The sequence below is a fragment of the Mastomys coucha genome, unplaced genomic scaffold, assembly GCF_008632895.1.
Source record: "Mastomys coucha isolate ucsf_1 unplaced genomic scaffold, UCSF_Mcou_1 pScaffold1, whole genome shotgun sequence".
NCBI lineage: Eukaryota > Metazoa > Chordata > Mammalia > Rodentia > Muridae > Mastomys > Mastomys coucha.
The window spans coordinates 36,044,639-36,051,774 of NW_022196891.1; the positions used below are offsets into that span (position 1 = coordinate 36,044,639).

General features: G+C 38.1%; 1 protein-coding gene and 1 long non-coding RNA gene across 6 annotated transcripts in view; one reads left to right on the plus strand and one right to left on the minus strand.

The window, feature by feature from the left end:
* Crb1 (crumbs cell polarity complex component 1) overlaps window positions 1-7,136 on the minus strand; it is a 175,534-nt gene that overhangs the window by 90,119 nt on the left and 78,279 nt on the right. The window lies entirely within an intron of this gene.
* The window catches only part of LOC116100374, a 66,585-nt gene continuing 64,373 nt past the window's right edge, over window positions 4,925-7,136 (plus strand). For both annotated transcript variants that reach the window (XR_004122563.1, XR_004122564.1), the window contains exon 1: window positions 4,925-5,032. This is a non-coding gene — a long non-coding RNA (uncharacterized LOC116100374). The remainder of the gene's footprint in view (window positions 5,033-7,136) is intronic.

Genomic DNA, 7,136 nt, shown 5'->3' on the forward strand with positions numbered 1-7,136 from the left:
GATGTGCAAAACCCAGGAGTGGAATTTATTAGAGACTTTCTGGATGTAGCTATCAGAGACAAAGGTGCCCGCCAGTTTGTGGAGTTATGTATGGTGCTCTCTTTGCTTGTTAACTGGTGACTACAAGGCAACTACAATCATTTTTTTTCCATTTGAGCTTCTTCAGATGTAATCATCTTCCATTACGGTGACAACTTCACCGCAGAAACTTGGTTGAATTTTTTTTTTCAGACTCCTCAAAATGATATCATTAAAAACTCCTCTGAAAGGATGATATGAAACCATAGAAATTTATGAGGCTCAGTCTAGCTCTAGGCCCTTTGCCCCTCAGCCAGGGTCTGTTGAAATTAGTCTGTGGGATTGATAGTTATTATAGCAGGCAGACAGGCCAGCAAGGCAAGGGACTTTATAAGGTTTCTTTCCTGAAGATACTACAACAGGAAAAAAAAAAATTGTTTGCACCCTAACATACTCTTATGGGAATTTCAGAATGTTAGCTATTTGATGAATATCACCATAGAGAAAGACTGGGATGCTCCTAATACGCCATAAAAGGAATTGTGTGTCTGGTCACCAGGTGAATTTTCTTGTTCTAATTGCAATTGGCATCTACTGCTTTGTGGTGTCTGCTATGAAACTATTTCTGCTGTCTAACTCCTATTGAGGGAAATAGCTCCTTGGGAAAGTATTTAAACTATTTTAAAATTGTAGCTTTAACTACAAAATATATGAATCTACAATGAATGAGTGATTGCATCTGGATAACCTCATCTTCAAGGTCTTTTATACCATAACCTTATATTTCAGTTGTGAGCCTAGCCTTTAATGGCTGAGTCATTGCTCCAGCCCCTTATATCATATTCTTAAGGTGTATTTCTAATTTTCATTTCAATGAGTTTGCATTCTTTTTATAATAAAATTTAAATAAGTATAGTACTTTCATATCTAAGAAAGTGTATTTTTGATAATATTTAAATCCTATAAATTAATGAATGGAACTAACAGAAATAAAACAGTCACCTATTTTCCTTAGCTGAGTGTTACTGAAAACATTTTTAAATCATTCATAGCACATCTTAGGAAAAGTTATTTCTACAATATTAGATGCCCAAATCAAACAGAGCTCCAGGAAAGATATAGGGAAATTTAAAGAACTCCATAGCATTGCACTAGATATGTCTGTTAAATTCACAGAAAAAGGGAGTATTAAAATGTAGAAGGAGACAGAGGAGACAAATACACAGAGATTAAAAACAAAAAACAAAAACCCTGCTCTATAAAATGAGTATCTCCCAAAATTAAGATCACGATTGTTCATTTGCCAACATTTCCTATGCTGGGTGCTTTGGGTATCATGTTGGAAGTAATGAAGAATTGGTTCTCCTGTTGGCTCTACTGCCTAGGATCCAGGGAAATGACAACAGAAACAAAAATCAAAACTACCTCACTGCTGTTACAACCATAATGTTTACACGAAGGAAAACAATTACCTGGAAAAGTTAAAAAAATAAATAAAAGGAAAGACAGAGGATACTGATGATTACATAAAAGAAAAGCAAAAATGACCAATCATTAAAAAATGGAGACTATTAAATCACAGTCTCTGAAAGCTTTTAAATGGGCAACTCAGTGCTCACCAACATAATAAAGCAAGCTTGCTGTCTCCGTGGTCATCCATTCACTTTCACTGCCTGCTGAAACCTCCACAATGAGAGAGGATCCTAAAATGACCACAAAGACTGATATGATATGCTCCTTCACGTTTAATCTTGACCATGGCTAAATTCTCAGAGACGTATGGGAATTTTACAACTCCTAGGCCATATTGTCTTAGATTAACATTGTACCAGGGATACTTCTAATTTGCACAGAGATATCAGGACTTTTAAGCCTGTGAATAGAGATCCTTTATGTACAGAACTGCTTGAGAGCTTTTTTACAGTTCGATCCTGAAACATGTCCCAGGAGCTGAAGTTTCAAATCGCCAGTTAGTGTCTCTAATTTCAGAGACTGGAAAACTTAGGAGGAGTAAGTAGTCACTCTACATGACTGGTAGAGTGAGGTGTTTGAAGCAGGACATATATGGTTAGACAGCTCTACCTAGTTTTTGCCATACTGTCTACTTCCTGGTATGCAACCAGGTGATACTTTTGGACATCTCTGCTTTCCTTCCCAATTTCATGGGACTATAATCCTCTGAAATTGTAAATGGAACAGATTTTTCTATGCTTAAGTTGTCTTTGTCAAGTATTGTGGTCTTACCAGAACATAAGTAAATATTATGGAAAACTAGTATCTGAGAGATTATTTCTGTGGTAAAACTTACTTTGTGGTTCATACACCTTTGCAATGTGTTTATGCGAGGAATATGAAAGTGTTTGGAGATGTAAACCTTAAAATGATGCAATCAGAGCTTAGTAATGCAGAGGAACAGAACTGTGATGGAAATATGAACGGTAAAGCCACGGGCAAATCCTCAGAAGAAAGCAAGGATTTCCTTTAGAACTAGAGCAGAGGCCATCCATGTGGCATACTGGCAAAAAAAAAAAAAAAAAATAGAATCTCCTAACAATGGATCTGTATTTTACTATGTGTTGAATACTAGACCAGAGCTAAGTTCAAAACCAATGCACTAATGTTTGTAGCAGAAAATTTAGGACAGCATAGCATTCAGGCTGTGGCATGGTTACTCTTGGCTTCTTTTAGTTGTGTCTACATTGATAATCAGGATCAAAAGCCAAAGAGGGAACATTTAAAAATATAGTGTAGCAAAAAAGGAATGAGAACTCATTTAAAGTTGCAGAAAAATAGTCATAGTTGTTTTAAAAATTAACATCATTCAAATTAGAACATTGGGAAGGGTGTTTTAAACGTAAGACCTCACTCATAGAAACCTCCAGGACATAAAACTGATTCTTTAGAAAAAATTTTATCAGACAATAGATAGCATCCAGAGAGCAGTGCCTAGAAGAGTGTTCTTTGGCTTAAGTATCTAAGGCCCTGACACTGCTGAAGTCATGGTTCAGTGGCACCTGGATACTTTTTCAGCTGGCTGTAAACCATTATATCATTCAGAATCTTTGGTTCTGGCATTTCAGACTTGCAGACTGCAAGTGCTATGACATGACTGGAGCTCATGTATAGACTTATTTATTTAATCTTAGAGTTTAAAACCCTACCTTACTCTTTCTCCACTGTGCCACTCCTAATACTCACCCACCTCTTTCCAATTCATCCCTGTTATACCTATCTACGTGTCTGATTATGTTTTTTAGTGAGCCAAAAAGCATAATGAGGGTTGCTTATAGAAGTATGTGTGAGGAGTTATTTTTAGGACAACATAGGCAACTGACTAGTGATGGTTCTCCTTTTCTCAGTAGCCAAACTATATATAGGTCCTCAGCAAAAGGGATGATGCCTCATGAACCCTTTCGACATGCTGTAATAAGAGATAGGCAGGTCCAGCCTTGTGACGGACTTGTAATCATCTGCTCCTGAAGAACAGGAGCAGATTCCCTAAGGAACATTACAGCTGCTGTAAGTTAGTGCATACGATGTCTATGGTAGGCCTAGAAGACTATGTTCCATTATACCATCATTCCTTCCTCTGCTTCCTACATTATTTCTGTATCTTCTTGATGTTCCCAGAGACTTGGGGACATGTTACAAATGTTTCATTTAGGGCTAAGCATTCAGAAATCTCTTATTCTTAGCACTTTAACCAGTTATGGGTCTCTGTAATAAGCATCTCCCACTGTATAAAGATACTTTGAGCAAAGCTGATAGCAGGACAACCTTGTGTACAAACATCAGTATTTAGAAAGCAAATTTATGGGCACAACATGTGCAGTTAGTGAAACAACAGGAGTGCCTTCCCACGAGAGCCTACGATGTCCCTAGCTACAAGATTTTCACCAGGTTTACAGTATGAAGCTTGAGTTCCCTCCTATTAAATAAGCCTTAAATCCTATCAGAAAGTGATTGGCCACACCCGTAACAGCCATGTCTCTATTATAGTGCTGGGCACATCCTGTTTGGCACATTGGTGGTACAGAGTACAAGGTCCACAGCTGGATGAGACTTCATGATTTTTCTCCAACAGAAGTACCATTTTTTGGTACTATACATGCTATCCAACATGGAAGAAGCATCCATCTCAGTTCCAGCTTTTACACAGATTTTTAAAGGAAGTCTCCGGATGCCAGTCAATGTACACAGGAGCAGATTCCCTAAGGAACATCTCCAGAAGGCTGATGAAGGAAACTGCAAGAAAATGCCCAAGTTGAAATAGAGACAATAAGATATTTTTGATGTTAGGAACATGAAATATCCACTGAAGAAAACTTAATGCGCCACATGGATCCAGCTTGTGAGAGAGACTGTGTGAGCAGCAAATTGAAAGGCCATACAGGTGGTACCAGCAAGCCTACATTATTGTACAGAATGACTCCATATGAGAATTCCTGACACTCAGCCATGGCATTTATTGCTTTGACTCTTCTTTTTTGATACAAGTTTGTTTGCTTTACGTCAGTTTATATTGGAAGAGTGTAACTTTCTTCCTAATTTTGTAAAGACGTAATAGTTTGCCTTGGAACTCAAAATAGACTTCAAACATTGGACTTTTGACCGTGTTGGGACTGTGTAATTGGTATTCTTTAGGATGGATTAAATGCATTTAACTTTATAGGATTGAATCTTAGTTATTTGAATATTAGTGACATCACAAGCTCATGTTTGCAATGATTGTTTCTAGCTGCTGGCACTATTTGAGGGGGTATGGAAACTTTAGAAGGAGGTTACTGGCTGGTAGAGTGGGCCTTTGGAGGTCCATGTTACCCTTAGGATCTGCAGCCCTGTACTTTCCATTCCATTCCATTCCATTCCATTCCATTCCATTCCATTCCATTCCATTCCTATTCTCTTGTGAGAAAGCCACCATCACACTCCACCATCACCATCACAGACAGTCCCATTTTCTCGTGGCTTCCTCACTAAGATAGACTGAAACTTTCTAAAATTATGAGCCAAGGTAATTCTTTACTTGCTTAAGCTCTCCCTGGTGTTGTAGTTCTAGGAAAATTTAAGTGATATGAACTTGGTAACCAAGACTTATAGACATGGTAAAACGTAGCATGTAAACCCCAAAGATCCTGAGAGGAAAAGAAGTCTGTTGACTGATGATAGCAAGCATTTCCTAAGCCCTTACTACATAGTTCAGAAGTGTTCTTGGAGTGTAGTGGCTGTCATAGCATTTGACTCTTTGCTATTAGAAATATTATTCACAAGGTGGTGAAATAACTAGTTTTTGATCATATAGTGGGGTATGGGACAGGCACTTGGTGTTTGAAGACAGAATTTGACATTTTAGAGTAGTCCATGCTCTGAAAACATTGTCTGACTTGGAAGTAATGTAACACAAGAATGATAATGTGAGACTCCATTGTGTCAAAGGTTCTAGGGGAACCGTCCCCTTCAAAGCACTTCAAGATTATTAAACCTAATTGAATTATAACTTCAATTCCTGAAAATTTTAGTTTTACAAACATTAGTGATTTTAATAATACTGTATTAAAAATTCTGATCTATTCTTTGGGTCACTTAAAAGGAACCTTTAGTGTTAACTTTTTTTTTTCATATTTGAAAGGATTCTTGTAAGTCTCGACTCATAGGAATTCTTGGGGTGGTCAGTGCTGGTCCACTGTGGTCAAGCAGTCCTTTCCAGCTCTTGCTTACTAGTCATAAGAATAACTAGAACGTGCATGTTATTATAAATATGTATAAATATGCCATTGTTGGGATTTGTTGTGTAGTTTAAGGAAGCTTTCTTTTCCAGGATTGCCTAGACTCTACAATAAACACCAACAGTGGCATATTTATTAAAACACACACATTCTAGTTATCCTATGACTCATAACTTGTAGAGCTTGCTCTCTTGATTATCAGTGGGATGGAGGACATCCCTGTGGGAAGAAGAGAACTTGAAAAATTCCTTCCTGCCCCACAGCATAATGTCTTACTTTATAAACACTTCCAGAGAGAATATCAATGGAAGTAGAAGAAGGCAGTTCCTACAACTTCCTCTCTGTCTGTCTGTCCAGACCTATCTATCGTCTAAATATTATTTTTGGAAAAAGAATCTTCAGCTTTCAAAATACTTACACTTTGAGAAACAGTAACACAATTTAATCAAATGGTAGCACACATACACTTATAAAACTACGTAGAAGTGCCAGGCCTGCTGCAGGAACCTGTAGACATGATATGGGGAAAAGCAAATTAAAGGTATCTCACAGTGGCATTTCAGAGAACTTCCTGTAGAGAAACAAGTTACCTGAATTAATGACTAGTTAGCTAAATCACAGCTGCTTCTCCCTGGAAACTCCTGTTTCTCCCTGGAAACTCCTGCTTCTCCCTGGAAACTCCTGCTTCTCCCTGGAAACTCCTGCTTCTCCCTGGAAACTCCTCAGACAGGAAAGCCTTCAAAGCTTTCTGCCTACTCTCTGAGGTGCAGAATAAGGGTCGTTTTATTCAAAGACTCTCCGCCTTCTAGTGAAGGAGATTAATTTTACTTATTCTGTGAATCTTTACCACAGACCAGAGAGAATTGCCCATGAATAGGTGAGACGCGAATCTTTCCAAAGGCATGGTGCCCACGTCCAGGACTAAGGAGCAATCCAAGTTTGAGAAGGTGCTCATGTGTGTTCTTATTACCCAAAGGCAAACAATTAAGCATGAAATGCGCTGGAAATTGCTATATGTAAAGCTGCTATTGTTAGTGGTACTGCAGCTCGTAGATTTCAGTTCTCATTTGCTCATTTCACTGATAACGTTGAGGACTTCAAAAGGCGCTATCTAGGCTTGCGGGGTTTCTGGTGTTAATTAACTTCAAGCAAAGACTAAATCTATGGAATGTAGAAAAGATATTTAGTATGCAACTCCTATCTCAAGATAATGTGTTCTAAACCTTAGATTTAGGGTGAGGGTCATAAAATGAAATGCCTACATCAGGTGTCTGTGTCAAGATGCAAGCTGTTTCAGTTCACACTGATACCCAGGGGAAAGTAGGCCCATCGATGCTAGCTGGGAATGAGACTCTGAGCCTTCAGGTGAGTTTTTCTTTTTTTTTTTTTTTT